This window comes from Hypanus sabinus, chromosome 10 (genome assembly GCF_030144855.1).
Source record: "Hypanus sabinus isolate sHypSab1 chromosome 10, sHypSab1.hap1, whole genome shotgun sequence".
NCBI classification, from domain to species: Eukaryota; Metazoa; Chordata; class Chondrichthyes; order Myliobatiformes; family Dasyatidae; genus Hypanus; species Hypanus sabinus.
Genome location: NC_082715.1, coordinates 116,162,161 through 116,189,693, shown reverse-complemented (window position 1 = coordinate 116,189,693; position 27,533 = coordinate 116,162,161). Strand labels below are relative to the sequence as shown.

At 43.5% G+C, this 27,533-nt stretch overlaps 1 long non-coding RNA gene across 1 annotated transcript in view; it reads right to left on the bottom strand.

The window, feature by feature from the left end:
- Positions 1-941: 941 nt before the first annotated feature.
- Positions 942-27,533, bottom strand: part of LOC132400332 (uncharacterized) — a 154,498-nt gene continuing 127,906 nt past the window's right edge. The window contains exons 2-3 of the long non-coding RNA XR_009514227.1: positions 25,974-26,027; positions 942-1,872 (exon numbers count right to left, since the gene is read on the bottom strand). This is a non-coding gene — a long non-coding RNA (uncharacterized LOC132400332). The remainder of the gene's footprint in view (positions 1,873-25,973; positions 26,028-27,533) is intronic.

Genomic DNA, 27,533 nt, shown 5'->3' with positions numbered 1-27,533 from the left:
GCTTCGATATGCGCAGGGCCTGGATCCCACTGCCTGGAATCAGCCTGTATCTGACCTTCCCAATTTATTCCAGTGCTTAAATTGTCATCCAAACATTGGTTTCTGTTGCTTCGATATGCGCAGGGCCTGGATCCCACTGCCTAGAATCAGCTTGTATCCGACCTTCCCAATTTATCCCAGTGCTTAAATTGTCATCCAAACACTGGATTCTGTTGCTTCGATATGCGCAGGGCCTGGACCCCGCTGCCTAGAATCAGCCTGTATCTGATCTTTCCAACTTGGGCCAGCACTTAAATCAATCAAACCTCAGGTCTTTCCTGCTGCCTTGCCTCGCCTCGCCTCAGTTCTGCCACATTGAATCGCCTCCAAGTCCAAAAGGAAGTTATAGGCTATTGTTCACAGTGATGGTTTGCCAGAAAAGGGAAAAGCAAACAACAGAATGCAGAATATGGTGTTCCGATGGCAGAGAAGGTGCAGTGTTGATGGACAAATAAGGTGCAGGGGCATAGATAGGATATATAGTGGAAAACTTTTCCTATTGACAAAGTTGTCTAAAACTATAGGGAATAAGTTTACTGTGGGAGGTATGAGATTCAGAGAGAATTCAAAGGATTTTTTCTCACTCAAATGGTAGTTGTAATCTAAAATACATTACTTGAGTGGGTGGTGGAGATACAGACTTCCACAGCTTGGAGTATTGTCTGCAGTTCTGGTTGCTGTGCTATAGAAAGGATGTGATGAAGCTAGAAGGGGTGCAGAAAGGATGACGTTGCCAGGAATGGAGGGTTTGAATAATGAGGAGAGGCTGGATAAACTGAGACTGTTTTTCCCTGCAATGAAGGAGGATGAGAGGTGGCCTCTCATAAAATCATGAGGCACATAAATAAAGTAAATGGTCATAGTTTTATTCAGGGTAGAGGAGATTGGTTTAAATTGAGAGGGTTAAAATTTAAATGAGAGCTGAAGGGCAGGTTTTTCACACAGAGGCTGCCATATGCAACACACTGCCAGAGAAAGCTGAAGAGGCAAGCACAATTACAACGTTTAAGTAACATTCAGGAGGACACATGGGTAGAAAAGGTTTGGAGTGATATCAGCCAAATATTGGCAAATGGGATTACTTTGGTCGGCATGGACCAGTGAAGACAATGAGCCTGCTTTCAAATTATAAAACTCTATATGTAAATCAATTAAAAACATTTAAGGAGTATCTGGACAAGCATTTAAATCACTAAGGCATGGAAGGCTGTGGACCAGTGAAATTGGGAGTAAAAGTATACTTGATGATCAGCATGGACACAAAGGGCCAAATGGCCAGTTTCTGTCCTGATTAGCTCTGGTACTAACTGGTATCACAAGTCCTGTTTATACAACCTCTGAAAAGTATTGATAATGGCTGGGTTTGTCCGTCTTGTAAGGACACTGTCCCAGAAGAAGGCAATGGCAAGCCACTTCTGCAGAAACATCTGCCCCGGCAGATGGAAAACCATGTTCGTCCACATCAAACAGCATGGTGCTTGATGATGATGATTAATTGGTAATAGATATATTATTGTGATATGTACAGAGGTACAGAGAAAAACTTTGTCTTGCATAATATTTATACAAATATGTACACGCGGTAGCGTTAAAGGAAAATCAAATATCAGAATGCACAATATGGTCTTATGGTTACAGAGAAAGTGCAGTGCAGGCAGACAACTCAGCTGCAAGGAGGTAGATTGAAAGATCAAAAGTTCATCTTTATCATAGAAGAAGTCCATTCAAAAGTCGTACACAGTCGATAGAAGCTCTCCTTGAGCCTGGTGGTGAGCCTTTTCAGACCTCTGTACTTCCTGCCTGATGGTTGGGGAAGGACTGGCCAGGCAGCATCTGTGGAGAGAAAAAGTTAGTGTTGCAGATTGAATTGCTTTCTTTGTACTTGGTGATCTGCCATCACAAGTTTTACGTTCCAACGCTGGAGCTGGGGAATTTAAATTCAATCTTTCCTTTCAAACTTCCTTTTTTCTCAGGAGATATGTGTTGCTCACATTTATTACCCCTCCATGAGGATTTATAAAAGATTTCTCTTTCTTGCTGCTTTGATTTACTCCTAACTTCATCTACAAGCCTGCAGATGAGGCCACTGTAATGTTATAAATCTGAAATAATGAAGCATCAAGAGTACAAGAAGGAGGAAGAGAGCCTGGTGCCAAGCACGGCGACAACAACCTTTCCTCAAAGTCAGCAATACAAAAGGGCTGGTCATTGGCTTCCGAAAGGTGCGTGCAGGAGCATTACACATGTTTCTGTTTACATCAACAGTGCCAAGGTTCAGATGGCTGAGAGCTTCAATTTACTGGTAGTGAACACCACCAATAGCCCCATCCTGGTCTAGTCACATAGACACCATGGCCAACAAGTTACAATAGTGCCTCTACTTCCTTAGGAGACTAAGGAAGATTGACATGTCTCCATCGACCTCCACCGATTCGCAGAGATGCACCACAGAAAACAGTCTATTCGGATGCATTACAGCTTGGTATGGCAACTGTTCTTCCTAGACTGCAAGAAATGGACACAGCACAACACATCACAAAAACCAACCTCCCATCCATGGACTCTGTCTACACTTGTCACCCCCTCAGTAAAGCAGTTAACACAATCGGATAGCCCACCCAGCCCTGGAGATTCTCTCTTCTTCCTCCCCCCCCCCACCCCATTGGGGAAGAAGATACAAAAGCCTGAAAGCACATAGCACCAAGCTATCTAATTATTGAAAAATAAGGTGTATTTGACATCACAGTCTACCTCAATATGGCCTTGCACCTAATTGTCTCTCTGCACTGCACTTTCTCTGTAACAGCAACACTTTATTCAACATTCTGTACTACTCTGAAGTACTGATGTGATGAAATAACATGCAAAACAAAGCTTCTCACTGAACCTCGGCACTTATGACAATAATAAACCAATTACCAATTTGATGACTTCACTATTATGCTAGGCCTAATTGAGAAGAGGAAATAAATTTTTAGCTGTCTATCTCTTGATGCCAAAATGTCTGGTCTCTTTCAATAGCCACCAAGAAATGGCTGCCTGACTGGCGATAACAAGAAAATCCCCACAGGATGTGAAGCATGAGCAGATTCCAGACAAAGAGTCCAATTCTGGCACGTAGCAAGCCATTTACTAAAAGAAGGTGGGAGCTTACAGTAGCCACAGCTTCAGATATTGATTGAGAATTGGAAGAAGTACCCTTAGGGGATTCCCAAAAGTGAGTATCAGAGCCAGGTGCCAGGTCTTTCTGAGACGTGATTTCCCTGATTTTGCAACACTTTTCAGAATTTCCTGAGCTTTTTAAGCAAGGTCAGTCATTGGAGCAAAGTTCTATTGAACAAAATACCGTATCCCTTCAAGGAAGGAAATGTGCCAGAAATCATTCTACAGCCGGTTGTATGAAATACAGTCTCTTATGAATCAGGTACCAATCCCCTTAAAGTTGCATGAAAAACTCCAATAATCCACTATCTGCTGTCTGCTATTCAATAACTCTGAAGTTCTGATGGCTCTGACAGAGTTGAGAGATGCAGAAGTAGTAGTAGGCTAACATTCTGATTGTTAATGAATTAGCATCTGAATTATTCCCCACCATGGGGACGAAATGTGGGCCTTTTTGATTATTTATTCCTTCACTGGATGAGTGTGTTGTAAGCATTGTCGATCCCAGTTGCTCTTGAATGGTCAGAAGTGATCACGTCCTTGGAGCACTGAGGTCCTTCTAGTAAAGGTGATGTTGAGGAGGGAGTTCCAGCATTTAGACCCGGTGATGGTGAAAGAACCGTGATAGCTTTCAAAAATAAGGTGGTGTGCAATTTGGAGGGGAATCTGCAGGTGTTTTTTCCTTGGGGGTAAAGGTGGTGGGTTTGGGAGGTGCAGTCAGAGTGTATGTTATAGGTGGTGCACACTGTGGGTTGGTGAGATGGTGGTGGAATGAGTGAATGTTAGGGTAGTGGATGGTGAATACATTGTACAACACCCTGTACAATTATAATAAAGCTTCTCTATTTACAAAGCCCCAAACTCTAATTCAAAGCCGAGTTCACTGTCACATGCAAAGTACACGTGTAAGGACAGACACAGTGAAAAACAAACCTGCAGCAGCGTCACAAACCCATATAAGCAGCATCCACAAGAAAAACATAAATTAGTTTTTTCAGGAAAGAACACAGTTGGAAAAAAATGTCCATTTTAGTGCAAAGTGATCATAGTGTTGCTGAACTCTAATGATTTGAGTTGTGCCAGTTGGTTCAAGGACCTTCTTGCATTCAAGGCCAAAAAGATACTTGTCTTTGTAATTACTCACCTATATGCTAATGATTTGTAACTCACTGCTTCTTAAACTGTACATCTAAAATACAGAATGGGTATTACAGCTAGATTAAATCAGCAAGCAAAGTGAAGCCCACTTGAGTGATCATACCAGACAGAGAGCAAGAATGTCCTTTTCACCAATAAAATCACATTAGATATCTTCAGTTTTGGCCAGGCAGAGAGGCAGACTTCATGTCAGATGTGAGTGTTGCTGAAGGCTGTGAAGAAAATGGAAGTATACAGGGGGGCTGGAACCATAGACAAAAGCATAATCAACTCATAATTGCACCACCAACCTATTCGATCTTGGTCTACCTCAGAAATTCTCATCCACCCATTTGATCTGACTTCACCTTTAGCCTTTCAATCCTTCTCACCATCTTCTCTACAACTTAATGTTACAATGTACTCCTATGTCATGAACAGGTTGCGTTCCTAGAAAACAGTACCTATCAGAATTTTTCATATTACAAACTTTTATTCCATTTAATCTCCTGTTCTACATACAGACACATTCCTACAGGAAATTTTTCTTTCAACAGAATTGCCCCCATGGATGTGTGATTGATAGGCAAACTGGTTAAATTAGCTAGATGATTAATAAACTAACCTTGTGCAAGTATCAAAGTGATGGTCTTGTTTCCTCCCAAAGCAAATCCCTGAAGTGGCACACTGTGAACTGGCACCCTGTTTAATTCAAACTAGTTCAGTTCCAATACATCTTGTGTTTGTTTTCAAAAAGAGCAGTTTTTTATTCCGTACCTCAAACATTTTGGAAGTGATTTGCGAATTCAAGAGTGAATTTCTGAGACCCTAATGGACATAACATTATACGTTTTAAACTTCTTTTTCCCAGTTCTGATGAAGGGTCTCTGAGCTAAACCATGAACTATATTTCTCTCTTCAGATGCTGTCTGACCTGCAGAGTTTCTAGCACAAGGAAAAAATAGTGGCAGAGTGCAGTTCCCAACATAAGAAATAGGAGCAGGAGTAGGCCATCTGGCCTGACAAATCTGCTCCACCATTCAATAAGATCATAGCTGATCTAGCCATGGACTCATCTCCACTACCTGTCTTTTCCCCATAATCCTTAATTCCCCTCCCTTGTCTATCCAACCTTGTCTTAAATATATTTATTAAGGTAGCCTCCACTACTTTATTGGGCAGAGAATTCCACAGATTCACCACTCTCTGGGAAAAGCAATTCCTCCTTATCTCCATCCTAAATCTACTCCCCCAAATCTTGAGGCTATGTCCACAAGTTCTAGTCTCACCTGCCAGTGGAAACAACTTTCCTGCCTCTATATTATCTATCCCTTTCATAATTTTATGTTTCTATAAGATCTCCTCTCATTCTTCTGAATTTCAGCGAGTTCAGTACCAGGCGACTCAATCTCGCCTCATAGTCTAACCCCCTCATCTCTGGAATCAACCTGGTGAACCTTCTCTGCACTGCCTCCAAAGCCAGTATATCCTCCTCAAGTAAGGAGACCAGAACTGCAGATGTGTCCTTACCAGTACCCTATCCAGTTACAGCATAACCTCCCTGCTCTTCAATTCAACCACTAGCAATGAAGGCCAACATTCCATTTGCCAACCGAAGGGAATTAATCATTAAGTACTGTATTCCCATTCAGAATTATTGTAGCTGAAATGTGTAGCCGCAGATATTGAAGGAGTAACATTGTTTCAAGTTATTTAAAGAAACTATGATTTTATAAAGTTGGCGCCCTTGGGACTACGGACCAGCCAGGGAGTGAGAACAGCCATTGAAGCCTACATTGTCTCAGGGAAGGTGGCTGCCAGGCTGCAGATAAATTGAAACACAAGAGCCTCCCTGCTGTCTTCCCAGCCAAAGTACAGTTCTGGAAATTAAAATTGAAGACCTCAGAGCAAGTAGCAGAGGCACATCAGGGACTGCTGTGTACTTCGCTCACCCCCAGCACCTAGACACAGCGTGCTAGCTCAGGGGCTCCACCTTCCAACACACATGGATCAAACAGCAGTGGCAGGTAAAGGCAGAGATGGTGGTGCTTGCTTCATGATTAACTCACTGTGGTGTTTTTGTCTCAGTCCTGCTCTGCTGACTTGGAACATCAGGTAGGCAAGTGTTATTATTCTCTCGGTTGAGAGAGTTCTCACTCCGCCATCTTCCTGGTGCAGTGTACATTCCAGCCCTGGCCAAGGTCACTGAAGGCACTGAGCATCCTGATCAGCAAACACAAGACAGCACATGCTGATCCTTCCCGATCGTTCCAGAGCAGCTTGAAGAACATGAAGAACATGTCACCTGTGTACAAAAAGATCACGGTTGCACCACAAAGAAGAATGCTTACCGTGGCGTCCCATGTCACACTTTGGTAAGTGCGACCACCCAGCACCGAGGCAGAAATTGTGACCGCAGCACCAGTAGTATAGTCAAGAGAGGCAGAGTAGTGCTTACAGAACCGCTCTGAATCAGTAGATTGAACCACATTCATCTTCAGATCTCAATGGACATGCCATATTCATCACCAACTTCATCAAGACCTGTGTGGAACAGTGTGTGCCTTCAAGAATATACCAGGCTAACAGACCAAACCAAAATCTGTGCATGAGGCAGGGGATTCACAGTCTGCTAAGGGCTAGATCAGTGGTGTTCAAGACTGGCAATCCAGAATCATACAAGAAGTCCATCGTAAGAGATAAAAAGCAATTCTGCGTAAAGTTAGAAATAAAATTGGATGCACAACAACTGCGACAGTTTGCATGCCACTACGTCCTATAAGGCGAAATCCAACAGCATAAATGGCTGTGATGCTTCACTCCTGTTCTATTGGGGTGGGAGGAAGTCTTATTCTGACTGTCCAAAGTCATTTTGCCATGGTTGATTAGTTTAGAAACTGCAGCTGCTTTTCCCATTGGTTAGCTGCCTGGTGTCCAGTTTTGAATATCCTGGGTATATAGAGAGCATGTGTGTGAGATTCTCGCTCTCTCTCTTCCTTTGTTTAAGGCAAGCAGTGCACATGACCATTTGGAAGGTATGCTGTGTGCATTTTTAGCAAAGTACGTTTGTTGAATAAACAGCTTTGTAGTTTCTGTAACCTGGAAAACGTGGAAGTTTGGTTGAATTTTTACTGTTTGTAAATAAATGATTAATATACTCATTTGTAGTCAGTGCTTTCTGACTCACTTACCAGGCCTGCAAATCTTATTAAACATTACATTTAGGCACAGCAAACAAGCAGGGTCCAGCTTTTTAAGCATAGATGCATATCTTCAGAAGTTTATTTTAAAGAGTGGACCCTCTGTTTGAGAGATGCGGAGTCCCAGGGTGGAGGCTTCAGAAGTCTCGCTAGCCTACTGATGGATTATGGAATGCTGGTAGTTTGGTCAGACCAGTTAGATTTTCCCGGGGTTGAAATGGAATGCCGCACTGTTTCCATACTGACAGCGTTGGGTTTTCCCAGGAGGAAGGATAGCCGGCTGGATGCTTTCTGGCTGTTTGCGGCAATTGTAAGACATCCGCATAAAACTATTGCCAGTCTGAAAAATCAATTGGACATTCTCACTCAGTGCTGTATTGTTCTGTTGATGGCACAGGGTAGGGCTCAAAGTTGGGGAATAAGAATATAGAGATAGCTTGTCTGCTAATTAAGCTACAGCACTTAGCCACTGCATGCCTAGGTGATTGACAGCCCGACCCTGTTGTTTGACCCATGAAGCGGCAAGGCAATGATCCTACTGTAGGGCTGGGGGATGCGGATGTCTGGCAGGATGATGAAAATGAGGGAGAGAGGTTAGCGTGATTTATCCCTCAAAATGATCACCCTCTCCCTTCTGTACCCAAAACAGTATGGGCCAGGCCAGTGATCACACATTCAGACTGTTCTTCCTCTCAGGAGGGGGAGGGAGAAGAGGATGTGTGGGGATAGTACAATGGGCATCTTTAGGACAACAGAGATCAAAGAAATCTCTGCTAAGGAATTTGCGAAGTTAGGAGATAGGTACAGACAGAAGTCTGAGGACTCTTTGGCTGTGTGGTTATTGAGGAAATGGGATGAGGAGGTTACAGGTGTGAGCCTATCTAAGAGAGAGGTGGGTGCCTTAGGGAGCCTATCGTCCCAGCAGACAGTCAATAATGCCTTGAGAATACTGCTTGCTTTCTCTAAGCAGAATGCATCACTATGGGTTCAAGCAATGGCTCTTAGGTATCCCACTCTTACTGAATGGAATTTAAAACCCCAAATGGAACGGAGTACAGTAGAGGAGGGTACCAAAGTTCTACGTCAGTGGGCTCTTATCACAGAATTATAACGCGATAGTGGTAGCCCACCAGAGAATATTGAATGAACTTCTGGAATGATAGGACACATGGTTATCGAAGCAGTTTTTCCAATAAAAGAGGTCGTGATGTCTTTAATCTCACCAGCTGCTGGTCATCGTGTAAGTACAGCGATTCAATTATTACAAGGTTTAGAGTATGTAGAAAAGGGTGCACACAGCCTGGTATGGAAGTCGTATAGGCAGATGGGGAGTGTGGGATCCCACATATCCCATAAAAAAATGTTTTTAGCATTGCTTAAAACTGGGCTCCCAGAGGAGCAGGCGAAGGGGTCCCCACTCATCACCTTCTATGCAACGTGGAGGAAGTACTGTCAGGAGAAGCAAGAGAGGGAGCCTGCTGGGGTCCAGCTCATTAGCTAATACACTCCAGGGTGGGGCTAGTGGCCTTTTGGGGCGCAGGGAGGCTGATCGACTACTGTGGTACAATGGAAGGAGACTATTGGGTTTACAGTACTGGGTATTGTACTTTTGTGCTTTATATGTAACTAGGGAGCTTGCAAGAGTCTGTGGATTGGATCATTGCGTTTGCAATTTTCGAGGGGTGGTGTGTCCTGTGGGGGGCATGGCTTACTCTGAATGTTGAAAGTCGTTTTGTCATGGTTGGTTAGTTTAGAAACTGCAGCTGCTTTTCCCATTGGTTAGTTGCCTGGTGTCCAGTTTCAAATATCCTGGGTTATAGAGAGCACATGTGGGAGGTTCTCTCTCTCTCTCTCTCTCTCTCTCTCTCTCTCTCTCTCTCATGTCCTTTGTTAAGGCAAGAGGTACATATGACCTTTGGGAAGGTATGCTCCATGCATGCTTTAAGCTAAGTGTGTTTGTTGAATGAATGCTTGTTGAATATTCAGCTTTGTAGCTTCTGCAACTTGGGGAACATCAATGTTTGGTCAAATTTTTACCGTGTGTAAATAAATGATTAATATACTTACTCACAGTCATGTTTTCTGTCTCACTAGCAGGACCCATGAACCTTATTCATCATTACAATTCCACAATCGTCTCCATACTTTTTATGAAGTAAAAAGCGACGAAACGGACTTTTTAATATCGGAAATTAATAGGTTGTTGTTATGTCTTCCGCTGGCTGTGAAAATGGGGGACACCTCCCTCTCCCTGGCCAGGGAGAGAGAGAACCTGTGAGTTGCCGAATGCCAGATGAAATGCGATAGTCTCTGGGGTAACTGCAAGGTCTGCCTCTTTACTATCGCTTAGCTCATGCTTGTACTCAGTAGCAGGTGTGCTTTTTGATTTGCCGGCGGGGGGAAGGGGGGGATTATTGCTCGCTGCCACTTATGCGCAGAAGGGGGTGCTGGGGGGAGCTTTGTGGTTCTCACATTTAACCGTCGTTCATTCTTTGGGGCAATTCTCTGCTTTCGTGGATGTTTTGCGAAGAAAAAGCATTTCAGGATGAATATTGTATACATTTCTCTGACATTAAATTGAACCTTTTAACCTTTGAATACACAGCATCTAGTGACCCTATAATCTTTGTCTTGGGTGTCACTGTCAGGAGGGTGAACTTCAAAAGGCCGCTGATGGTGTTCCTGGTAGGGTATTGAAGACCTGTGCTGATCATTTGCTTGGCGTGTTTAAACACATCTTCTACCTCTCACTGCTGCAGTCACCTGCTTCAAAAGGGCATCAATCATACCAGTGACCAAGAGGAGCAGGGTGAGCTGCCTGCTGGGCTGGTGCCCAGTATCACTCTGTGATGAAGTGCTTTGAGAGTTGCTCATGGCTAGAATTCACTCCTGCCTAAGAAAGGACCTGGACCCATGGCAATTTTCCTACTTCCACTACAGGTCTACAGAGGATGCAATATCACTGGCTCTCCACTTAGCTTTGGAGCACCTGGTCAACAGCAATACACATGTCAGAGTGCTACTTGTTGAATACAGCTTGACATTTAATACCAACAACCACTCAGTACTAATCAACAAACTCCAAAACCTGGCCATCTGTACCTTCCTCTGCCACTGGATCCCGACTTCCTCATTGATAGACCACAGTCAGTTGGATCGGAGGTGATATCTCCTCCTCGCCGACAGGCACTCATCAAGGAATTGTGCTTAGCCCACTGCTCTAATCCTTCCACGCTCATGACTGCCTGGCAAGGTACAGCTCAAACTCCATCCATAAATTCACTGATTGCACCAGTGCAGTTTGCAGAATCAGCAAGACCAAGGAATTGGTTGTGAAAGGGAGGTCAGCAGAAGACACACCAGTCCTCGTTGAGGGATCAGCAGTGGAAAGGGTGAGCAGTTTCAAACTCCTGGGCATCAACAGCTCAGGGGATCCATCCTGGGCCCAGTGTATTGATGTTGGCATGCCAGCAGCTAACCTCTATTAGGAGCTTGAGGAGACTTGGTATGTCATCGTAGACTCCAGCAAATTTCTACAGATGTATGGTGGGGAGCACTGAGACTGGTTGCATCACTGTCTGCTTTAGAGGCTCCAATGCACAGGATCGAAAGAGGCTCGAGAAGGTTGTAGACTTGGCCAGCTCGATCATGGGCACAAGCCTCCCAGCATCGAGGACATCTAACGGTGTTCGTCAAGGGGGCTGCATCCATTATTAAGTAACCTCACCGCCTAGGAAATTCCCTCTTCATACTCAGATCACTGACGAGGTACAGGAGCCTGAAGACCCACACTTAACATTTTAGGAACAGCTTCTTTCCCTCTGCCATCAGATTTCTGAATGGTCCGCAGGCTCATGAAAACATCACTATTTTGCTCTTTTTGCATTATTTATCTATTTTTATATGTTTTATTGTAATTTATAATAACTTTTTATGTATTGCATTGTACTCCTGCCACAGAACTACAAATTTCACCATATACGTCAGCGATAATAAACCTGATTCTGATTCTGTTACTCCACTTCTCTTTCAGCTTTCCAGTATTTTCACCTTCTTCTGCCCACCCTTTGGAAAAGGACTGGTGTCCTTTGGAGGGTAAATGTATTTGTTGAGGAAAATGTCATCTACATTCAGAGAAGAATGAAAGAATCTACTCTCTGCCTTGGTACTAATCCAACAGAAACATCAGGAAACACCTGGTTTCTTTTCCTTTAATTTCTCATAACTTTTATTGTTAGATTTCCCATCATGTTATAAATGTCTCTTGTGGTATTGGTCCTGTAAAAGTAATGAACTGTGGTCAGGTCAGGGCTTCCTAATCTACAATCATATTAGCAAGTTCCAGAAGCTGGCTTCCAGCTTCTTCCACTGACGGACGGTCAATGGGATTTTGAAAATAGAGGTTAAAAAGGAAGACTTTGGAAATCTGAAATTAAAGCAGTAAATTCTGGAAAAAAAAATCTGAAATGGACAGTTAACATTCCAGGTCAAGACCTCTCATTTGGACTGAAAGAACAGGGCATAAAGGGATACAGGGAGAAGCCAGGAGACTGGGACTGAGAGGGAAAATGGATCAGCCATGATGAAATAGCAGAGCAGGCATGATGGGCCAAATGGCCCAATTCTGCTCCTATATTTTATGGTCTTATAGTCTTGATAGAGGGGAGAGAGCTAGCAGAAACAGGTGAGAGGAAGGGGCATTGCAAGAACTGGCAAGTGAAATCAAATTGAGTTTATTGTCATGTGCATCAGTATGGTGATGCAGCACCTCCTGTAGATGTTGTCAATGGCAGAGAGGGCTGGCTTGTGATGGCCTAAGTTGTGTCCATACATTCTGCAGCCTCTTGGGTGTTGGAATTGCCATACCAGGCGATGATACAAATGGTCAGGATACTTTCTACAGTGTGTTCTTATGTCTAGCATCCCACTTCTACCAGCCACCCCCACTGACCTTTCTGCCTCCTGCAATGTTACAATGAGGACCAAAGTTTCTTCTTCTGTCCAGGCATGTTGAAGTTGGCTACACTCAATGTCAAAGTCTTCAGTTTTAGGTGTCTCACTACCTCTTTCCAGCTGCATCACAATTTGTCTGTCATCTATCTGTGATTCTGGCTCACTTTCATTCTCATAAAACAACACAATCAAAACTAGCATAATCTGTTTGTAACCACCACTTTAACCTACTTGGTCTCACTCTATCAAAGGTATACCTCCATTGTTCTACCTATTCCTCTCCACCATCTATGCAAATGAAACTAACTACAGTTCTAAGAAACGTCTTTGTACTGAAACATTAACACCTTTTCTCTTTCCATAAATGCTGCCTAGAATCTGAATCAAATCAGATTTATTATTGTTGACTTGCATATGTTGTCAAACTTGTTGCTTTCCCGGAACAGTACAATGCAAAAGCATAAAATCACTTCAAATAAATAGTTCAAGGAAAGGAATAATGAGTTAATGTTCATGGCTCATGGAGCATTCAGAAATCCGAAGGAAAGCTGTTTCTTAAATCATTGAGGGTGGGTCTTCAGGTTAGTAATGAGAAGAGGGCATATCCCAGATGGTGGGTGTCCTTAGTGATGGATGCAGTCTAATCAGTTTTTGAAGCATTTTCCATTTTTATTTCAGATTTCTAGAGTTATTTTTATATTTTAACCTTAATGAGTACATTAGGACTCAGAAAACAAAAAATCAACAAGCTATGGTTTATTTACAAAGGTCCTGCATTGAAACATGGAGACATTCAGCTTCTGGGAGTGATTCCCTTGGTTGTTTGGATCCAACAGAATGATACATGAGTTCACCCAATCAAATCTAGTGCATCCAAAAAATGAAAACACACCACCAACTTTTACTGCTATCTAACCGGGGTTATACGAGGGGTGACTGATGGGTTCGTGGCCTAAGGTAGGAGGAGTCAATTTTAGAAAACCCAGCACATTTATTTTTCAACATAGTCCCCTCCTACATTTACACACTTAGTCCAGAAAGTTTGAAGTTAATAATTCATCTCCTTCTACCTTAGGCCACAAACTTATCATTCACCCCTGAAGAGTTATTAACTGATGAGTTAGTACCTTCAAACTTTCTGCATGATCACTCAAAGAGTTGAACCACATGTGCATGTAACGAGAGCTGTATAACTCATCTCCTCCTACCTTAGGCCACAAACTTATCAATCACCCCTGCTGTGGACATTTTCTGGAGGCCCAAGATCCGTATGCTTCACAACCGCTGGACTAAGTATGTAAATGTAGGAGGGGACTATTTTGAAAATTCAATGTGCTATGTTTTCTAAAATTGACTCCTTCTACCTTAGGCCACTAACATATCAATCACCCCTCGTATGTGGGATTATTCCAGTCATTCCAAAAACTAATTTACTTTTATAATTAACCAGCAAACACTAGGTTCACTTAATGCCAAAGGTTTGAAGATATTGATTTATTTTCTCACAGATGCTCTGACTTCCCAATCCCTTTGCACAATCCTGTTCAACAGACTCATTTTCCTGAGGCACAGCACATCCTGTAGTTCAGTTGGCAGTGTTGTAGGCAGCGAGGGCTCTGCCCATTGGCATGTTGTCCTAGCATCAGTTTGAAGCAGTTTGCTGCATCCTATATATTGGCCAAGTAAAGTCAAACTTATTGTCTTTGAACGATATACTTGTATACCGTCAAACGAGACAGTGTTTCTCCAGACTAGGGTGTAAAGCACAGTAGTAGATATAACACCCAATAACTTAGGAAAGTCAGAATACAAGCTACAAATGAATTAAGCCTAAATAAACAAAGTAAAGTGCATAAATTAAACCGTGTAAGGTACTAACTGTTGACACTTCGAAAGCAATGCGACAGGGAGTTCAGAAGCCTAACAGCCTAAGGAAAGAATTTGTTCCTCATCCTGACTGTTCTTGTCTTTGAGCATCGGAGTCTCATGCCTGATGGTAGAAAGTTAAAGAGGATGCTGGGGGGAAGGGTGGGATCCTTGACAATACTAAGAGCCCTGTGTACGCAGCGTTCCTGGTAAATGTCCACAATGGATAGTAGGGAGACCCCTATGATATTCTCGGCCGTTTTCACAGGTCAGAGGCTCTGCTGCTCCCATACCAGATGGAGATGCAACTTGCTCTTGTAGAACACTATTAAGATGGGGTGGGGGTGTGGAGGAGAACCTTGCTTGCCTCAATCTTCTTAGGAAGTGGAAGCGTTGTCGTGCCTTCTTGTTCAGGGAGGTGATATTAAGGGACCAGGTGAGGTCATCCGTGATGTGATCTCCCAGTGACTTGGTGCGCTTAACTGCCTCTCTATGGAGGAGCCATGGATGCGCAGAGTGTGTATATCTCTCATTGGAGCCAGATGATTACTGATTTTATTAGCAATTTTGACAACACACTTTCCAGAATCACAAACAGTATCAAACATGTCAAGTTCCGTTTGCCTGCCATCATTTTGTTATAGGAATCTCAATGTTCGGACCGAATCATCAATGAGCAATTTTTTAGTGTAATGTGAGTGTAATAGCACCTCTGACACTTTTATGAGTAAGGTTTGGTCACACTAAACTCAGTCTTGTTCTTCAAATTCTTTTAATGGGAGTCTGGCTAGAATGTACTTTATGCTGTTAAACGCAACAAGGCTATTCCAACATACTGTAAGATTGCCAAATAATTTTTCCTGGAGACAATTGAGAAAGCCAGCAGTATTTCACTCTCTCAATTTTTGATTGATCATTCAGCTGCTCCACAGGACTTTGGATGATAAAAGTTGACAGGAAGTTACACAGACATGAATATTGGCATTGACCAACAATGGAAGTTCTATTAACCACCAATTTCATTAGGTACAGAATGTTTGTCAGCATTGGATTAGGAACTAACTCTTAGCTGTTGTTTGGACTAAACAAATTTTATAAATAAAGAGCTAAGCACACTACTTGCAATAATGCATTCCATTGAATTGGTAAGGGTAGGTAGTTAGACTCATCCTCATTAGGAATGGACACTGCATGGTATTTCTGTGGCACAAAACTAATGTCATGTTATATCTATGCCTGAATGTTGTCTAGTTACTGTATATTATGTAGGTACAGACTACTCCATTTGTTAAGGAAGTGCAAATGGAATTGAATTGTGGAATCGAGTATGGATGCACGACAGAAAACATCATGCCCAGGTGCATCATGGGTTAGTATGGCAACTGCTCTGCCCAAGACTGTAAGGAACCTCGGAGAGTTGTGGACACAGCTCAACACTCTACAGGGAGACCTTGGGGTCTAAGTCCATAGTTCCTTGAAAAGTGAAAAAGCACATAGCATTCTTGCTTTCATAGGTCAGCACATGGAATATAAGATCTGGGATGCTCCGTTATAATTTTTCTAACCACTTGCCACTTGTATGTAGTTCTGGAGGAAGGATATCTGTGCTAGAGATAGTGCAGACCAGGGTGTTGACGGGATTGGGGGCCTTTAGTTATGGGGAGAGATTGTATAGGCTAGACTTGTTTGGAAGCTGAAGAGGAATACAAAATTATAGGAAGCTTAGATAATTATAATCTTTTTCCCACTGTAAAGGCATCAATAACAAGAGGACATAGGTAAAAGGTGCTGGAAGGAGTTTCAAAGGAGATTTGAGGGGAAAGCTTTTTACCCTGAGAGCGGTTGATATCTGCAATTCATTGCCGGAGGGGGTGGTGGAATCAGCTATCATTACTATGCTTAACAGATACTTAGACAGGCAATTCAATAGGGAGGACACGGACAGATGTGGTCATAATGCAGGAAAATGGGATTAGTGTAAATGGGCATGAAGGTCTACTTTATCAATGCTTCCTATAATTCTGTATTGATCTTCAGCCACCAAACAAGTCTAGCCTATACAATCTCTCCCCATAACTAAAAGCCTCCAATCCCGTCAACACCCTGGTCTGCACTACCTGCAGCACGGACATTCTTCCTCCAGTGCAGTGATCAGAACTACATACGAGCACCAAGCAGTTAGAAACGTTATAACAGGGCATCCCAGATCTTATATTCCAGGTGCTGACATGGTCATGGCAGGCCGGAGGTACAGTTACATGTATGTGCATGCACACACACACTTATGCATGTGCTCACTCACATACATTCACAGGTACACACATACACATGCTCACTATTACACATGTAAAAACATTGGCATAAACACATGCATATGAACAGTATCACACACAAACACATACACGCGCACACGTATTCACATGCACTTACATGGATGCAGTCACATAGACATGTATTGATACATGCACACTGGCAATAAATGCACATTCATGCAAATACATAATTCACACACAGATATGGACGTGCAGGCATGCCTGACATCATTCCTCTGGTCACACCAGCTTCTCCATTAGAATGGGAGCACCACCCTCATTGCTACTGCCAGGCTGAGTATATAAACAGTAAACTGTCCCACACCCACGCGTGCTCACAGTCATTCAGGCCAGTTCCCACTGTGCTCACTAACTCTTCCCGTTTTCTCCTGCTGTTGGTATCTCGATGTCAGTGACTGGCAGGCCTTGAACTCCAGACCTCAGAAACAGCACCAGTCTTTCTCGGCTGAGTCAAGTATGTGTTTGTCCTTGAAGTGAAAACTCTCATATTTACAATCTCTGTACCAATTTGTCTGAACAAGTACACTGGGACTCAGTAATAAACTGGCAGTTGGCCTATTATTGCTGCATGTACAGAGAAGTTCAGGACTTGAGAGACTGGGTTACTGGGGAAGGCTGGAACTTTATAGGAGAATGAGGGCTTTAACTTACAGAGGTGCATAAATTCAGGACAGGCATAGATAGAGTGAATAAACACAGTCTTTTTCCCAGGATTTGGAAATCAGGAACTAGGGACCATAGGTTTAAAGTGAGATTTAACTTTAAAAGGAAACCTTTTTGCCCAGCGGGTGATTCATAAATGGAACGAGCTGTCAGAGGAAATGGCACAATAATACTCTTTAAAAGGTAGTTGGATGGGTACATTAACAGGAGAGGTTTATAAGGATCTGAGTCAATTGCCAGCAAATGGGACTAGCTTAGATGGAAACCTTGTTAGTCATGGACTATTTGAGACAAAGGGCCTGTTTCTGTGCTCTGATTCCATGCAATAAAATACAGTGAAAAGCAGTGAATAAATATTGGCAAAGCAGTTTACTTTCATTTCTTGGAGAGACTGACTATGTACATCCAGTTACGGTGTAGGTTATCCAATCAAATACAGTCTGTGCACATCTGGACATTTTTTAGCCATTTATTGGCTAGGAACTGTTACTAACATCTATAGTCCATCACTCATTTCATAATAGAAGGTCAGTTTCACAGATGGGATAGGAGTCAACTAGTGACCACACTGAGAGTGAGGACAGTGAGGATCTCCTTTCCTCTTTCTTAGTGAGGCAGTTGGGTTTTTACATGGCATCAGAGCAGTTTTAGCTTGTTTAATCCAGGTAAGTGCAAGGACTTGCAGTAAGTTCATCCAGGACAGGACTTGCAGGGCCCTGAGCAGTGCTGTAGAACAGAGGGACGAGTACGTGTTTTCCTGAAAGTGGCATCACAGGATGGTGAACGAATCTTTCATCAGTCAGGGCACTGATTGTATAAGACACTGATGAGGCTACTTCTGGAATATTGAGTACAGTTTTGGACAATTTGCTATAAGATGTCATTAAACTGGAAAGAGCACAAAGATTTTCCTGAATTTTGCTCGGACTTAAGGGATCGGGCAGGCTAAGTTTTACTCCTTGGAGTGTAGGAGACAGGGTGACCTTATATAAAATCATGAGAGCATAGAGAGAGTGAATTCACACAATCTTCTACCCAGGGGAAGAAAATCATTCAATATACTAGAGAGCATTTGTCTAAGGCGGGGGTCGGCAACCTGCGGCTCCCGAGCCATTTGTGGCTCTTTCACCTCTGTGCTGCGGCTCCCTGTGGCTTTGGGAAATAATTGGTCAGTATTTAATTAAAATGTATTTTATGTTAGTTTGTTAGCTTTTGAAATGTAATTCTAAATTTGAAGATTATGGTGATCTTGTACAATCTAAGTGTGGCGACACATTTCCTGGCACATCCGAAACGGCTCACAATTAGCCACCGTTCCGACTAAGGGAGATAGCCTACGGGGGTTTGTGAGTACGCGTCTTTTGCAGCATCTGCGTCCATGGGGGCTGGGTTGAGGGAGGCTTAAAAGCAAGGCTGTTTAGTTCGAATAAAGTTATTCGACTGCAGTTTACTGACTGCGTGAGCACACCGCTACAACGTGTTTTTATCGCTATTAATATACGTCACCACTGCCAATACCTGACACCCGCCAGTGCGCGATTTCTTTAATTTTTCGATCCAAGGTAAGCCAACTATGGAGAATTCTAAAAAAAGAAAAGTGACTGAAGAAAACAGAACGCTTAATGATACGTGGACAGATTCATTTGCTTTCACTGTTGACGAGACTGGTTTACCGGTATGCTTAATATGCAATGAGAAACTAGCAAACAACAAAAAGTCAAATGTCGCAAGGCATTTCCAGAATAAACACGCAGCCTTTGCTCAAAAATATCCAGATGGAGATGAGAGAAAAAAAGCCGTTTCGGAACTGATGCGGAAGGTTGATCTGAGCAAAAATCATTTCCAGAAATGGATGAAGTCTGGAAAATCAACGACATACGCCAGTTATATTGCCGCTCAGGAAATAGTCAGGCACGGGAAGCAGTTTACAGATGGTGAATATATAAAAGAATCTTTCATTAAGATTTCAGAACATCTATTCACGGACTTTAAAAACAAGAGTGAAATTGTGCAGAAAATCAGGGATATGCCCCTCTCTGCAAAGACTGTCAAAGACAGAACCATAAAAATGGCAGAAGACATCACAAGACAGCAAATTAAAGACATCAATTCAGCTGTGGCCTACTCGATTGCCTGTGACGAGTCTAAAGACAAAGGTGATATTGAACAAATAGCGTTGTTCTGCCGGTATGTAAACTCTGCCGGGCCACAGGAAGAACTGATTGAGTTGATACCTCTAAAAGACCAAACACGGGGGGAGGACATCTGTGAGGCTGTCTTGAATTGTTTAAGAGCCAAAGGAATAAAGACCACCCATCTGGTGTCAGTAGCTACTGATGGGGCACCGAATATGACGGGAACGCACAAGGGATTTGTGGCTTTACTGCAGAAGTCGCTGGACAGAAAGCTGCTGATTTTTCACTGCATCTTGCACCAAGAGGCACTGTGCGCTCAAACATTTCCTCCGGAATGCACAGAAGTAATGGATGTTGTCATTCAGATTGTCAATAAAATAATGGCAAAAAGTTTAAATCACCGTCAATTCCGTTTGTTACTGGACGAGCTGGAAAGCGCATATTCTGATCTCCTGCTGCACAACAAAGTCCGGTGGCTGTCCAAAGGGGAGGTGCTGAAACGCTTTGTCGCGTGTCTGGAAGAAGTGAGAACTCTCCTGGGCAGCAAAGGGCTCACCTTTCCTGAGCTGGAACAGCCAGAGTGGCTGGAAAAGCTACACTTCATGGTAGACATGACAGCGCACCTGAACACGCTGACCACAGCTCTTCAGGGGAAAGGACGCACAGCCCTGCACAAGTTGGAGGATGTCTTGGCATTCGAGTGCAAGTTGACAGTGCTTGCCAGAGATTTACAGAAAGGCACTTTGTCTCACTTCCCCAATTTGAGAGAGTTCAAACAAGGTCATGACATGATAATTTCGGAGTATTTACATTCTGCAATCATCGCAATGCAAACATCGTTTGGGAAACGCTTCTGTGAGTTCAGAGAGGAAAAAAACACATTATCCTTCCCGGTCACTCCCCTAAGCATCGATCCTTCCCTACTGAATACGACTGCATTGGCAGGTGTGAGTCAACCTGATCTTGAGATGGAACTGGCCGACATAGCCGACAAAGACATATGGGTGTCCAAGTTTAGACGCTTGACAGCAGACCTTGAAGATGTTGCCCGTCAGAAGGCCGTTCTTGCTCAGAATCACAAATGGAGTGATATTGAAAACCTTCCAAAACCGGACAAACTTGTGTTCGAAACATGGAATGCTATGCCCGACATTTATGTAAACATGAAAAAGTATGCGCTTGGAGTCCTGTCGATCTTTGGATCCACATATGTATGTGAGCAGGTGTTCTCCAACATGAACTTTATTAAAAACAAACATCGCGCACGCCTCACAGATGACAGCTTGCGATCCTGTGTAAAGATGAAGGTGACGTCATACAGCCCTGATGTGCAGACGCTGTGCGCTGAGGTCCAGGAGCAGAAATCCCATTAACCAAGTATGATAAATATTTTAATTGCCTATTATTTTATGTATATTCATATTTTTTCATTGTTCAGTGAAATAGTCCTTTTATTTTTCAGGCTGACAGCTGGCTGATGTTATTTTTGGTTTGCTGCTGGCGGAAAATTTAAGTTCGGCGTTTTTCATAAATACAAGAAGGACTCAAATAGACATTGAGTATTTTACTTAAAAGTAACTTTCAACCCAACGTCTTTTTTTCGGAGTTCAAAATGTTTTTGTTGCATGCAGAAATGTAATTTCGTTTTCTCTGCAGGAGTTCATCAATTTCATAAATGCAACACATTATAGTTTGTTTATACATAGCATAAAGGCAAAAAAAACGTTGTATGCAGTGTTATTTCATTTTAAATGTCAAACGGGTTTTGCGGCTCCCAGTGTTTTCTTTTCTGTGGGAAACGGGTCCAAGTGGCTCTTTCAGTGGTAAAGGTTGCTGACCCCTGGTCTAAGGTGAGAGGGGTAAGACTGAAAAATTGCCTGAGGGCAATTTCTTCACTCAGAGGGTGGGGCATACATGAAGCAAGCTACCAGAGGAAATGGTTGAGGCAGGTAAAATAGCAGCAACATTTAAAAAAAAATGGTTTGGTGCAATGGATGAAACACAGGAAAATGAAACCAGCTTAGACAGGCATGCTTGTGAGCATGGACCAGTTGATACAAAGGGCCTGTTTTCTATTTTGTTTGACCACAGTTCTGCCCCCTTAAGTTATATTAGAGAGTTGTAGCCCATTCAGCCAACTCCATTCGTCCTATCCTCTATCCCTTCCTCAATAATCTAAAAGATTTTCTTCAAGTAGAAGCATAACTCTTAGTTAAAGAGTTAACCTTGACTCTTAGCAACAAGATGATTGTCACCACCACATTTTGTCAGTGCTCGCAAAGTGCAAATATAATTAACAAACATTTGAACACAAAGTTAATTATTGCAGTAAACTTGTCCAATTTTCCTCATCTGGAAGTTTATATATGGTTTTAAAACATCATCTATTTCTTGGAATGTATCACTGCTCAAAGCCAGTACTAGTTAAAATGGGTTTATAGTTTGTCTCATTCTCAGTCTCAAAGGACAGAAATGGGGACGGGAGGGTAACGAGGGGGCGGATGATGGAAATTATCCAACGAGAGGAAAGGCATTCATGAGTATTGAAGAATTGTGTGCAGTTCTGGTTGCCTCATTGCAGGAAAGATGTGGAGGCTTCAGAGAGGGTGCAGTAGAGGACACTGCCCAGATTAGAATGCACGTGATGTAAGGAGATATGACAAACTTGGACTGTTTTCTCTAGGGCGATGCAGTGTGATGAAAGAGCTGGAAGAAGATTATAAAATAATAAGAGGCACAGATAGAGAGAATTGTCAGAATGAGAAACAGATGGGCAGATACAGACCATTATCCAAGCATTCCTCCCACTGGGATCCTGCCACCTGCCCACCACACCTCCCAAGTCTTCAAAGGGGCATGCCAGCTATCCACATTCTGAAGAGTCAGAGTGTCTAAATGCCAGAAGCTGGCATAGTCGGGCGCAGATTGTAACAGGACCCCCTCACCTATCGCCAACTCCTGATGGCCCTGGAGAGACGATAGTGGTAGTCATGGATGAGAGCAGATCCAAGATGTCCCTTTCAGGAATCCAGCATCATTCATCTGGTCCAAGTCCATCCCAGTCCAGAGGGAAATGCTGAATACCCCAAACAGTTCCTGAATCCAGAATTCTTTTTATGGTGGAAACCTGTTCTCCATTGACAAACCTGGGTGACAGTGTGGCTGATGGTGGTGGGACTAAAGGACTGCTTCTTTCAGGATTCAATTTGGAAATGTGGAAAGTCAGATTGATCTTGAGGGTCTTGGGGAATTGCAAGTTGTAAGCCACCCGGTTTACTTCCCTGAGACTCTTTAAGCATTTGATGAACTTGGGCACCAATTCCCAAGACTCCACCTGAAGAGACAAATCCTGAGTAGACAGCCAGACCTGCTGCCCAGGCTGAAAAGCTGTTTTCTGTCTTCTCTTGCAGTTAGCCTTCATTTCAGCCTTCTGGGTAGAGGCCAACAAAATCTCCCTTGCTCTAGTCCATTTTCCTTGCAATTCAGATGAGATCTTCAGCCGCAGAAACTACTACTACTACAGGGAAGAGTGGTGGAGAATACCCAAATCGGCATTCAAACCAGGTCATCTTGTGCGCAGAGTGCAGTAAAGTGTTGTGGGTGACCTCTGCCCACACCAAATGGTCGCACCTCTCATCTGTTTTTACTGAGACCAGGCATATCAGAGTTCGTTCCCTATCCTCACTCACTCCATCTGGCCATTGGGCTGTGAATGAAACCCAGAGGAAAGACTTGCCGTAATCCCTATCAGTGTACAGAACATCCTCCAAAAGTGTGACACGAATTGTGGACCCTGGTCCGACACAATGTCCACTGGAAATCCGTGGATGCTGAAGATTTTATGCAGGTTAACCTCAGCTACCTCCGCAGCTGATGGCACTTTGTCCAACTCAATAAATTTGCAGGCTATTGAAATACGATCTACAATTACCATGATGACACACTTCCCCTTAGAAGGCGGACAACCCACGACAGTCCATGAAGATGTGCTCCCATGGTATGTCTGGAACAGGTAGAGGGTGAAGGAGGCTTTGGTGTGAGGTTCCTTGTTCCAGGTGATACCTTGCATGCCTGCACTAATTGTCAGACCTCTTTAGCCATTCCAGGCCACCAGTAACTTTTCTTAATGACTCAATGGTTCCAGCAAACCCTAGGTGAGACATCATTCTAGATGTGCCCCTCCCCCCCCCTCCCCCATTGAAGTACCTTAGTCCTGACAGAACTTGGGACAGTTGACCTGGAGCACCATTCCTGAGAATCCCTTCTTGCGCCTGGGCCTTGCGAACAAGTGTGTCGATTCACCAATGATTGGGCACTATCATCTTAGCTTGGGGCAAAATGGTGGTAGGCTGCTCCTCTCTTGTGTTCATCAAACTGAAGAGAGAAGGCATCTGGTTTTTGATTCTTTGACTTGGTTGACAGGTCAGAACAAAACTAAATCGGTTAAAGAAGAGACCACCTGGCTTGCCTGGAATTCAGACTTTTGGCCTCCTGAATATAAGCAAAGTTTTTTGTGGTCTGTTCATACAGTAAAAGGGTTCTTGGCCCTCTCAAGCCAGAGACACCATTCCTCCACTGCCAACTTGAGCACGAGCAGCTCTGTATTTCTAATATCATAGTTCACCTCTGCTGGAGATAGCCACGTGGAGGAGAATGCACATGACTGCAGTTTATTGTCCAAAGGTGTCATTGAGACAACATTCCACCCACTCCAATGTCCGAGCATCCACCTCCATGATGAAGGGAGGGTCCAGGTTTAGTGAAACCAAAATGGGAACAGTCGTAAACCACTGTTTGAGCTCTGCCAAAACAGCCTCACTTCAATAGTTCAAGCAAAAGGGCACATGGATTTCTCAGCTAGTGCTGTCAGCGGAGCCTCCGCTGAGCTGAAGTTCCTAATAAACTTCCTGAAAAAGTTGGCAAATCCCAGGAATCACTGGATTTGTTTCACATTGGATGGTTCTGGACAATCTCTGACTGCCGATGTCTTAGTAGGGTCCATCTTGAGATTGTCATTAGAGATGATAAAACTCAAAAATTAAATGGTAATTACATGAAATTTGTATTTCTGCAGCTTGACATAAAGTCCATGACCTGGAAGCTTCTTTAAGGTATCTCATTCTTACCCCACCCCTCTCGCAGACCCCTTTATGCTGGTTATCCCCCTCTATCTTTCAGTCCAGGTGAATATTCTTGACCGAAAATGTTGAATGTCCATTTCCCTCCACAGATGCTGCCTGGGCTGCTGAGTTCCTCCAGCACTTTGTTTTTCACTCCAGGTCACAGCATCTACAGTTTCTTGTGCCTCAACGCTGGGGAGAAATCAGCGGATTTGGAGGATTTTATGGGAAGAGCATTGGTAGTACCTTTCCAGTACATGGAGATGCTCCCAGTAATTCTGGTCTCATATAGACATACAACATGTAAACAGGCCCTTCAGCCCAAATGGTCCATACTGGCTGGATTGCTCAGTGAGCTAGTCCCATCTGCCCACATTTGGCCCACAGCTCTATTAACCTCTCTTATCTATGTACTTACCTTGATGTTTCTCATGTGCCCACCTCAATCAATATTCCTGGAAGCTTATTCCCATACACCTCTCTTTCTGTGAAGAAGCTGCCCCTGATATCCCTTTTAAATTTCTTGACTCTGATCTTAAATCTATTTCCTCTTGTTTTTAGCAGTTTCTTCCCGGGAGAAAGACTGTCCTTTCACCCTGTCCATGCCTCTCATGATCGTATATACCTCTATCAGGACACTTCTCTATCTCCTACACTGCAGCAAATAAAGCCCCAGTCTGTGCAATGTCTCCTTGTAACTCAGGTCCCCAACTCCGGGTGATATCATGTAAACCTTCTCGTAGTACGTTCTAATAACACCTTTCCCATAACAAGGCAACCAATACAGTGCACAGCATTCTGTGCAGCTGCAACATAATTTCCCAACTCCTATGCTCAATGCCAGTGTGTCAAATCCCTTCCTCACCACTCTACCTGCTTGTGAAATCATGCTCGGTCACCTGCTTTCCTTGGTCTCTCCATTCCACAGGATCCCATCATCCACCGTCTCAAAAGGTTATAGCACGACAAGGTTTTGTGCCAAGTCACCTTCAAACGCCCTTTCACACATTGACCTTGGACCGGTCAGCATCTAATGTCTGACCTTTAATGTGCATTGTTTGCTAAACATTGGCACAGAAAGAGGAAATCGTAAACCAGGATTTGAAAAATTCATCACAATAAATAAATAAGCTTAAATTACTCTAAATAAAGAATACTCAGAGTATGGATGAAATTCCAGACACTTGTCACATACCTATTAAGTTTTAACAGGACCTGCTTATTCATGAAGAGACTGCCTTGCTTCTTAAAAGGGCCACACTAAAGAACTCGCTGGAGGCGGTGTCATCTCGTACAGCTGAGAGAGATCAGGGCAAATCCAACATGGCCAAACCTTATCCCTCCCTCCCTCTCCCCTTCACTAACCTTCCAAATCCAGCTGCGCGAAACCCAAAAACTGATCAGCTGGTCGAGCAGCATCTTCAGAGAGAAAGAGAAAGAGAGAGAGATAATGTGCAACCACATATCACAGATCACCTCCCTTCCTCTGTTTTGTAACACCCCTTCTTCCCTCCCCACTCCACTCCTGACATTTTCACTACACCTAGTTCCCTTTCTCACCTTTCCCTGAAAGTGCATCAACCTGTAGCCTGGCACCAAGCCAACCTCTCTTAGGTGGTAGTCATTAAGGTACGTTATTTTGGGTACCAGGGTGATAGTGGTCTAAAGTAGTTTGTAACCACAGCCTGAAGCTGAGGTTCAAAATGTCTGCAAGTACCCCTGCCAGCTGTTCTACACAGGGCCTAAGGACATGACCAGGGACACAACCTGGGTCTGGTACTTTCCGCAGTTTCACCCTCCAGAAGACTGATCTTACAGTGAATATAGATTCAAGTGCACTGGAGACAGCTGGCAATATGCCCGTTCTTTTCTGTTCAAAATATGAATGTGCTCAGTAGTCAGAAAGGGACTGAGCACATTCCCTTGCATCAGCCACCTTACCAATCAAGAATCTCCACAACCCTGTGAGGCAGATCCACAAATGTGGCCATTCCGCAGACACCCTCCGTCAGAAGAAATTCTTTCTCACCTCATTTTTAAAGATTTTTATACCCGCCCCGGCATAGAAACAGATTTGGTTATTTTGGATAGGTGCCAGGATGCTGCCTCGATAGGGATGCACATTCTAGGAACGGCTGGACAGACTTCGGCTGCTTCCTCTGACGTGGTGGAAGCTGACGGGAGACCTGATAGAAACTTCAAAGATTATCAGGGCATAGGTTTCTTTTTCCCAGGTTTGAAATGCTTTTCCTACATTTAAGATGAGGGGGAAGTTCAAAGAAGTTTTGGAGTGGACTGCTTGCGGTGAAGGTGGAGGGAAATATGATAGAAGATTTTAGAGGATCTTAGATAGACTCAAGAATATGCAGACTGGACATTGCACACACACAGCAAGGGACTGGACATTGGGTAGGTGGGAGGAACTAGTTTAGTCAGCTTTTAATTAATAGTATGATTAGTTTTACACAACATCATGGGCCACAGGGCCTGTTCCTCTGCTGTTCTGTTCTGTATTCTATTCTGAGGCCCCCGGGTCTGAGACTCTTCTGCTAATGGAAGCACCATCTCCACATCTACTCTATCCAGAACCTACTTAGCCAGGCTGGTGGCAGTTTGAGTGGTGGAGGGTGGGAAAGGGAGAAAGATGAAGGAACTGGGGCACACTGGGACAGAGTGAGAAGTGTGACTCACACCTATATTGTCTTCAGGTGAAATACATGGTGCCTGAGTACAAGGTAGTACAAGATACAGCTGTGTGGGTTAAGTGGCTAAATGGGTCATGCACAGCTGTGTGTGTGCTAGGACTGTCTGATGCAATACCACAGCAGTATTAGCTGGCCGAGCCCTATCACTCCTAACATGTGATACACAGCAAATCCTTCAATCAAGTGCCCTTCCCTTCAATATGACAGGAAGGTGTTAAAT